Source organism: Mus musculus, chromosome 5 (assembly GCF_000001635.26).
Source record: "Mus musculus strain C57BL/6J chromosome 5, GRCm38.p6 C57BL/6J".
NCBI classification, from domain to species: domain Eukaryota; kingdom Metazoa; phylum Chordata; class Mammalia; order Rodentia; family Muridae; genus Mus; species Mus musculus.
The window spans coordinates 14,864,172-14,874,174 of NC_000071.6; positions in this window are offsets into that span (position 1 = coordinate 14,864,172).

Genomic DNA, 10,003 nt, shown 5'->3' on the forward strand with positions numbered 1-10,003 from the left:
AATCTTTTTGATATTTAAGCTGTAGTGAAAAAAGATCTGGCCATTTTGTGTTTTTAATAAAGGCCACAGAATAAAGGGATCCAAAGATTGCAAAAACTAAAATAAAATAAAGTATTATAGCTGAGGGAATATTTTTAGCAAGATGCAGGAAAAGTTATGAGTTTCCAAGCTAAAATCTCAGGGAAGCTTTACAGCGGTGGAAAGAGTCGTCCATGAGGGATTAGAATATGATCAAATGAACTGCCAAAATATTAGTTTGGTGGAACAATTGTATGTTGGTAAAATAACCAATGCATTTCAGCAGGGGCTACATTTATTTTTCTTTGATTTATCGATAGAATTTGCTGCAAATTAGATATTTGCAAATATTATTCAAAATCTCAATGCTTTGTATTTTTGAAAATAAAAAAAAAATCTCATTTCTTTTTAGTGCACTCAAAATTGCACCTGGGCATTTGAAAACAAAAACAAGAAACAAAAGATAGACAAACCCATGGCAGTAATTGATCATCAGCAAATAGAAAACTGACCAATTGTCCATGTGTATGTGTGTGTCGCGCGCGCATGTGTGTGTGTGTGTGTGTGTGTGTGTGACAAGTGGTCAGATCAATTTCAGTTTTCAGTGGGTGGCATGTATGTTTTGGTAATCATTATTATACCATTTACACTAGTTTGGATAAAACATAGATTAAGTATTTGACAAGTACTATTTGAAATTAAGAATGCTTGGGCCTAAAACAGTTTAACCCTAAAAGAAAAGCAAGGACCATCTATAAACCTGGGATGCCCTGTCTTTCCCTGAGATAAAATAACTTAAAATATATGTTTTATGTTTTTAAAAAAATAACCAAGTATATAACAGTGCAAATTAAAGATCCATGTATAGGAAAGGAGAGAGGAAGAAAGATGAAGAAGTAAAGTAAAGAAGTAGAAGGCTTAATGTGCGTAAGTTAAGGAGCTAAAGAAAACACATCCTTCTTTCCTTCCCCAGAAATAATCTATTTCTGGTATTTTCAAGATAAAATATAGTTTTTGCAATTTGGAGTAAGGAAAGTGAAATTTGGTTTTTGTCCTCACACAGAGAGTAAGGCATTTCCTAAAGTTTGCCCTTCTCTCCACAGAGTCTGGGCGATTGGCACCATTTTCCCAGGTATTTTCACTTCAAAGAAGTCCGAAGGCATCCCTGGGTTGTTTGGTTAACTTGAGGCTTTGAAGGGGTATGAGCCTGGGGATTGTAGGGTAGTGTGTCTAACGTTTGATCCACCTGAAGAAAATGATAAGGCATTAAATATTTCCGTCAATGAGTAAAATATAAAATCATTATTACATCTTACATAGTAAAAGTATTCCATAAAATATTTCAGTATAATTAGAAGATGGATTGAAGAAGAAAAACTATTCTCAGATCACTTTAACATGTTGTAATTGTAATATCATTGCAAAACTAATCCAAGTACTTGAAGGAATCGGAACTTACAGAAAATGAGCACGAAACCTGATTAAGTTATGCCCCAGAAGTAGTGTGAAGTTTAGAACCTGAAAGAGAAATAGCCCTGAAAGTGCGTCACTGAACTCACTGAAAGTATTCAAATCTCATGTGAGGGCCTAGACTCAGAACAAGAAGGAAACTGTTGAGATATTTCAGCTCATTTGAAGAAATTAAATGACGAACATAAAAGAAAAAAAAAGGAGCAGAGAAGGGGAGGGAAGATGATAGGAATGTAGGAAAGGAAAGTGAGAGAGGAAGGAAAGTGAAGAAAGAGTGGGTAGGTAGAGGAAAGGAAGGAAGAGAGGGAAGAAGGGAGGAGGGGAGGAAGCAAGGAAGGGAGAGAGAAAAAAATGAAGGAAAGCGAGCAAGCAGGGTGGAACAGATGAACCAATGCATTCTAAAAGACGTCAGTGTCTGGTCTGTGAGCAAAGGACTGGGACGAACTAGGAGTGTTTAGGGATGTTCTCTTTCACGTTTCACTATTACTATTGTTTATCTTAAAACAACAACAAACAAAAGGCCAAAACTAAACCAAGACAAGAGTTGTTCAGAGCATCGACCACCACAAGAACAAATTAAAGACGTGCTATGGACAACCAAAGGATAGACCAAGAGACTGGCAAGATGGCTCAGCCAGTAAATGTGCTTATTGGCAAAGTTGGTGCCTGAATCCAGTCTGCAGAACCAATGTAAATACAGAGAGAACAGATTCTGAAACGTTGTTCTCTAACCTACACAAACACAGTCCGTGGCATGTGTGAGCCTTTACACATACATGCACACAGCACACATACCAATAGTATAATAATAATAATAATAATAATAATATTTAAAAAACATTTGTTAATGAAATACAATGCAGCAAGAGGGTACCTTTGCCTGCCTTAAGCCATGGTACACCACAGAGAAACTATGTCATGCAACAGCTCTGGTGTAAAAGAGTTTTATTGGGGTTGGGGTGGGGAGAGGAGGACCTAGAGAAAGGGCAAAGGCATGCTAGTGAACATGTAGTGAAGCAGATGGGAGCAGAGCATGAGGGCAGAGAAGGGGGGGGTGGGGTAGGCAAGGAAAAGAGGGAGAGCAAGTGTGGAGAACAGACAGGGGGAATACAGAGACACAGGGAAACATGCAGGCAGAGAGAGAGAGAGAGAGAAAGAACTGAGTTGGCTGGGTGCTACATCCATTCCAGTAGTGACAAGCGCGACAGGCCCCAAAAACCTGGGTACTGTCCCGAGGTGAAAAGTTCACGGAAACTTAGTCTCCTGGAACCGTGGCATCCTGTATAATGAATGCTCCAATGTCCTTGCTTTAGTTTGTAAATGGATTGGTGTGCTTTCCCTTAATATTGCTTTATTATAAGGGCCTCTATTTGACATATAGTTAAGTTAGATTCTTCACCATCCTAGTCAGTCCTTTAGCCGACCCTGGGCATGGATAGCTAAGTCACTGCCCTACACAGGAATTTACAATTATCTAGGAAGAAGGAAGTTTGTGATCTAAGGAGGAACCAGAGTAGATACTTAGAACTATAGATAGCTGAGTTACACCCATACACAAGAATTTACAATGGCCTAGGGGGAAGGTGGACTATACAATAGACTAGAATAGGAACTATGGCAAGGGCACGAAGCCCTTGCCCCTGGCTTCTAAGATTAAGCTGACCTGACTTGGGTCTGCTTTTGTTTTGTTTTGTTTTTTGTTTTTTGTTGTTGTTGTTGTTGCAATCCTTTCTCTTTTTTTTTTATTAGTATTTTCTTTATATACATTTCAAATGCTATCCCGGAAGTTCCCTATATCCTCCCCCCCGCCCTGCTCCCCTACCCACCCACACCTGCTTCTTGGCCCTGGCATTCCCCTGTGCTGGGGCATATAAAGTTTGTAATACCAAGGGGCCTCTCTTCCCAGTGGTGGCTGACTAGACCATCTTCTGCTACATATGCAGCTAGAGATAAAAGCTCTGGGGGTACTGGCTGCTGTTGAATCCCAGTTGTTAACATTGAATTTTATCCCAGCTGATTTCTGCCAGTCCTTCCATGTTTGCATTCCTCTGTTTTATGTAAGAATCCTGTAACCTCATTGTACCTTGCCAGTGTGTCACCTAACTTCCCTATTTTCTTCTGTATAAAAAGTTTGATACTCGATTTGACAAATTACATTCAAATCCACACCCCCTTGTGTTGAGTCTGTTTGTCATTCCACTTTCACCGACTCCTTTGCCCACCTACAACCAGAACCTGTTCCATGCAGATAGGAGACCCAGAAGGGGTAAGTCTATGGCAGCTGGGTACCCCTTTATCTCTGCACACCTGGTATCTGGTGGTGGTGGCATGTCATGATGGTTAAAGCAGCTGCTAGGTTCCCCAAGGGCAGGCCAGCAGAATTGTCTGTAAGCTAACACAAACCAAGTGGTACATTTACTAACCTATTCTTCCTGATGCACTCTGTTTTTTAAAAGCCAAAATATGAGGTGAAGAGGTAGATGTAAAAAACTTGTAAAGTTTGAGAATGCTATATTTAAATATGAGCTGGTTTCATTTCAAAGTCAAAGGTGGACCAATATGCAGAAGCATAATCTAGTCTTTGCTGGTGATTAAATAATATCAGAAATATGGCAGGGGCTCTACATTCATGTCTCTCATGGCAGTATTGGAATGTCAATGACAGGGGTGGCTAATGTCATCTGACCACATTATTCTGTCTCCATCACTGTTTAATGGCTGCTCCCTAGTGACTGTTTCCTGATAGTGTTAGCATTTCCTCTAGGCTACACCCAACAGTTACCTACCAACAGCCAGGTAGGAGCATGCCTTGAACAAAAAAAAATTCATTCTCTCTCTCTCTCTCTCTCTCTCTCTCTCTCTCTCTCTCTCTCTCTCTCTCTCCCTCCGTCCCTCCCTCCCTCCCTCCCTCCCTCCCTCCCTCCTTCCCTCTTCCCACCTCCTTCTCCACCTCCCTTCTGTTGGACCACTGCTGCCAGCATATTATAAAACACAATAGGCCTCTGCATATAATTAACACTTTCCCACCCAGTGCCCAGCCCATGTCCTTGCAACATGTCTTGTTTCTCAGTCTTTAGTTCCCCACTCGGCCTTCTGACATTTACTACATGGAGCCTGACAGGTTGAGGAGCCGAACAACAGAACTATCTCCACCTTTGCAGAACCCCCCTCACCCCCACCCCACACTTCCCTTTTCTACCCTGGACCTCAGGCAGAGCAGGCACCATTCTATAGATTGGATCTGAAGCCCAGCCATTGTCTGTACTTTCAACAAGAATCTCAATAGATCTACCAGGAATTGTCCTTCCTTCCCTGAAGCAAGGCATGGAAAATGTATCTATATATCTTAGTTTTCAGTAAATATCTCAAGTACATATAACCAATAGGCCCCTGAAAACTTGGCTGAAATTAATTTTCTGAACTATATGTTTAAAAGTACAAGAAACTACTAGCTAGTTGAATGTTTTGCTTCCCACATCAGCATATATCATTGATGTATTACTAATAACATGATAATCTCTGAAATATATATAGGTGATTTGAATAAATATTTAATAAATAGTTAATAAATAGTTAATACAGCACAGTCCTCAGAAAAACCCATGAGTAGATACTGCATAAATGCATATATTCTGATCTGCATTTTAAATGTTAATTTCCAAATGTCATTTCTGCATACCATTTTTCTAAAGCCCCACTGGTGAGCTGTAGCAATAATACTGGTTGAACCAGGTCTGAGGAGTCTTCTAGTGACTCACCCATTTTATTCCAGGAGCTGACACCAATTCATTATGAGGGTCTTGCTGAGTTCTGGGTTTCTGGGACCTTTCTTAAAGCTCTGTCTTCTTATTGATATTTCAGAGCAGTCAGGTACCTGAGCCTTTTTCTTTCTCTTCTATAGCATCAGCATTTACACTTAGCTCAAATAAGACACATGATATACATGAAAAAAAAAGTTCAGCAGGTGAAAGGAATAAGGGCAAAATTTAGAATACACATGAAAATTTCACAATAAAACTCATTTATATACTAACCAAAACCCAATTTTAAAAATTATTCATCAAAGAGAATTCAAGGCATCAGAAATCTGAGGAAGCTAGTCACATTTCATCTCCAATAAAGAAACTATCAAACTGATAACTAAACTAACTATTTCAGAAACTTTCTTGGAAATATCATGGTTTCATTCTTGGTGACAGCTGAATGAATTTTGTGTGTGTGTATATCCATTCATCTGTTGGTGGACATCTACGCTGGTTAAATGCCATGTCTATTGTGAATAGTGCAGCAGTAAACATGGATTTCTAAGGATCCCTGAAACTGTGTTGACATCCTACATGTAAATATCGAAATAGTAAATCTATTTAGAGTTTTTGAGAAAGGTCCAATGATAGAAACATTTAGCAGTCAACTTGATAGTATCTAAAATCATCTGGGAGATAGCCCTCCAGGCTTACCTACTGGAGATTATCTAGATTATGATGATTCATGTTCAAAGACTCATCTTAATTCTTGGCCTGGCCGTTTTATGCACAGGAGACCCTGACCCATGTAGAATGTAGAAATTGGGCTGAGCACTAGCATGCATTCATATTTTGCTGCTTCCTGAGAAAGAGTAGATGCAATGTGAGCAGCCAGCTTCCTGCTCCTGCCAGCAGGCCTTCCCTGGATCAGCCAAGTCTTCCTCACCATAATCTGCAAGCCGAAACCAACACCTTCTCCCTTAAGTTTCCTTTCACAAGGATGTTTTGTCACAGCAGCAAGAAAGTAACTAAGGCACCTTCATGCTGACTTGCAAAGTGGCTGCCCCAGTTTACAATACCCAGCAATGTGTAAATGATCGTTCACTATCATGCTCTCCAGAATTTTTGTCACTTTCTTTTTTGATGATGACCACCCTGACTAGGATTATATGGAAGGAATCTCAATGCAGGTTTAACTCCATCAAAGAAATGAAAGTGAAAGAGGCTGACTCCATGACAGGCTTCAAATTGGAAGTTCAGGACACTAGTCCTAAGAACTGGGCAAATCCAGGCAAGCCTAGGCAAGGCAGTTACTGGAAAAACAAAACAAAACAAAACAAACAGGCTTCAGGCAGTTAGTCAGAAATTGCCCTACTATGAGAAGCCGACTAGACATCTGTTCTGAAGCTAGGGTGATCAGGGTTAGCAACAGTTTTCAGACCTCCCCAGCAACAGTTTCTAGTCTCTACACTCCAGAAATGGAATGTACCTAGAGATGGAGTAAGATAAAGACCCCCAACCCTAGACTTCCTCAGGAACAGTTTCCAGACCTCCCCAGCAATATCTTCCAACCCCCATGCCCCAGTAATGAATGTCCCTAGAGATGGAACAAAATAAAGGTTGCCTACCCTGAAAGCCCCTAATGTGTTTTAAATCAGGCCTGGGAGCTCACATGGTTGTGTCTTTGTGTTGGTGATGGGAGACCCCTGAATGCTGGGCTTCTGCAGAATAAAACAATATTTGTGTTTACATATTATTTGAGTCCAGGAGAATCATTGCCCCTTAAAAATGCTCTAAAAATTAGAAGATATGGGATTAATTATAGAACAAATTTTAGAGAAATAATGGATGATGACAGTTTTCTAAAGCAAATGCCCTAACAAGAGAATAAGATAACAGAGAGGTAAAGTGTTTTCTACAGTCTAGTGAAGCTGAGGACTGTGATTAAGATGTTGTGATGGCACTGACTCAGACATTAGCGATACATCTAATAGGACAATAGCTGTTCCTCCCAAGGACAGCTGCCATCATCAGAGGATCCAGAACTTCTTTAAATGAAGTCCCGTTACTCTGAATATGCCACACTAGGCCTGCTCCCAAGAACATCTGCTTTTCTAATACAGAAAGACAGGGCTCCTCTGTAAACTTACACAGAGCTTTCATATTTAACTTTGGCTATTTTTACTTGTCCACAATTTATTAGGCATATCTCTATAAGTAAGCACTACAAGGCAGAGGTGATGTCAGCTCTCCTGCCTTTTAGGCATTTTAGGCATTTTTCACTCATAACCTCCACAAGGGTGTTCTTGTTTATGGAGATTTTTTTAAAGTTTCCATTCCAGAATAGTCAACAATTGCACTGATTTTCCAGGCAGGTGCTCTTTATGCCTCACACTTTCCAGGGTGACTTGAAAACTAGACTGTGAATGATCTGGCCCTTAGACACATTTGCTACCAACTTAATTCCTTAGCTTTCTTCCACTCTATTATGAGTGGTAGCTCATAATAGAGAAGTAGATAGCATGATGTGCAAACAATTTGTAGGGATGTTGCTTCTAGAAATTAAAGTAACAGGAAGTGCACAGGGAGGGTCCAAAGATGGACCATTGAGAAAATGAGTGCAGAGCTGAAAAAGGAGCCTCAGACCACAGAAGTGTTACTCAGCTGAAGGCAAGTGCAGGGACATTGGTCCATTCTAGGAGCTGTTCTTCATTGTTCTTTTTAGCCCTTTGCTGGCAGCAGCTGTGGCATTAGAGGTTTCCTTAACCACAGCAGTATCTGCTCCATGAGAGGCTTTCATGCAGAGACACAGATGGCTCACATGAACAGCTGGTGCATCAAACTGTGTGCAAAAACTAGTATGAAATACATAATGTGTGTACTAAAGGATGCATTGGAACTAAAACTTAAGACTGTAGGACACGTGTGGTGGTCAGGTCCTTAATTAGGGAAAAGTGTTTGCTCTAGTCCACTCTGTGACCCTCCCTGCCCCTCAGGACCATAAGCCAATATCTGTCCAGGAGGGCAATGGACAAGAGTGAGATGGCAGTGGGTTCAGAACTCCTTTGAGTATGTACAGTAATAACCATACACTGGAACAGCTACAGAGACAGATCAACTTTCCTTGGGGTGATTCAGAGGTGATATAGTTTGGGGGACAGAGATGGGGAGGAGATATGTGTATCCAGGATGAGCAAAGATCACTGACTAAATGCTAAAGGTGCTAGCTGAACAGGTTATCGAGAAAAAGGAAGTTGAACCTGTAATCTAGCTAAGGCTACTTGACACTCTGCAAGTAGAGATATGTAGAGGTTAAGGTCAGAAAAAGAGATGCCCTGTTGATAAAGGGAGTCTGCCATTTTGCACCTAACCTAGAAGGCTATGTGGATAATGGTAGACTTTGACCTTAATTAGCAGGGTTACACCACCCATTCTGGAAAATACTGAGCACTGCTTTTCTTATTGTTGTTTTTCCTAAGTATAATTTTAGTTTACTCCAAGAGTCTATTTCTTTTATTAAATGAAATATTGTATGTGTAAAATTGATCCTTTAACTTTTTATACCAAGGAAGCACTAAAAAAAATTGGTAGAATGAATTAAACAAATTATTAGCCCAAAGCCTGGTTAACTTGAGAATAAATAGAGATCCTTTTAACTAAATTATTGAGGTTAGCTTGTTATTCTTTTAATGTGTAAAAATAAATAGCTTAGCCTTCTGTAAATATGTTTTGGGTTCCTGATTTTAATATCTTTCTTTAATGATGGTGCAGCTTTCTTTCAGCTGGGCTAGCAATGCCTCCACTGTAGAAACTTCAAAGGAACCCTCAGAGCTGCTGCCTCTGCAGTAGTTCAGGATTTTCAGGAAGTGGGATATAAAAGTGTGTCTACTCCCAGGGAAGAATAAAGCCTAGACCCAGATACATTCAGAAATGTAATTGAGCTAGACGTTGCTTTTTTCACACCAGGGCTTAACTGAAACGTGGCTGGCCTTATTTTGCTTGCTATTGATCTATTTTGTATATTCTGTCCAGTTCTTCTTTCCTGATTGTATGGTGTTCATCTTGTCACCACTGTCATTAACAACTGTCAGATGTCACCTTGACAAGTACATGTGCCTTCAGTATGTTAGACATTACCTAATTCAATTCAGTATAGCGTTAGCAATTGCCTGGTCACAAGATAATCAGGACTAAGACCCAAATTAGTTTTAAAAAAATTAAAGCTGAAATCATATCCAATATCATAGCACATTTTCAAATATTACAGCCAAAACTTGGGATCTTAGGTTAGAAGATAAAAGGAGCAGGGGAGGAACTTACAGAAAATTTCTACCTTTTATCTGCTGTGAACTTTAAGCTGATTTGAATGTAGAAAGCAGCGATGCTTATTCAGAGAATATTTACTGACACTGTTCTGAATCAAGGGAGGTAGAGCAATCCTAAGGACACAGGTCACTAGATCCTTGGGTTCTCAGCAGCCTCAGTAGGACATGGATTCTCTTTACTTCAGGTACATTTTTACATGTAATATAGAACTGTAAAGTCACGTACATAAGAAACCAATGTCATTATCATTGAGTAGTATGCAAGACACTTATATCTAGAGCCCAATGTTTCGAACTCTTACCAAGCTGTCGGTGTCTACTCATGGTGGTTTCTCTGTGTCTCTGATAACCAGGCAATAGAAAAAGATTATGTTTGAGCATTTTTTTCTATTAGATCCAGACTGAATAAAGAATATCATATGTATACAGGAACATGTATTTGCAATA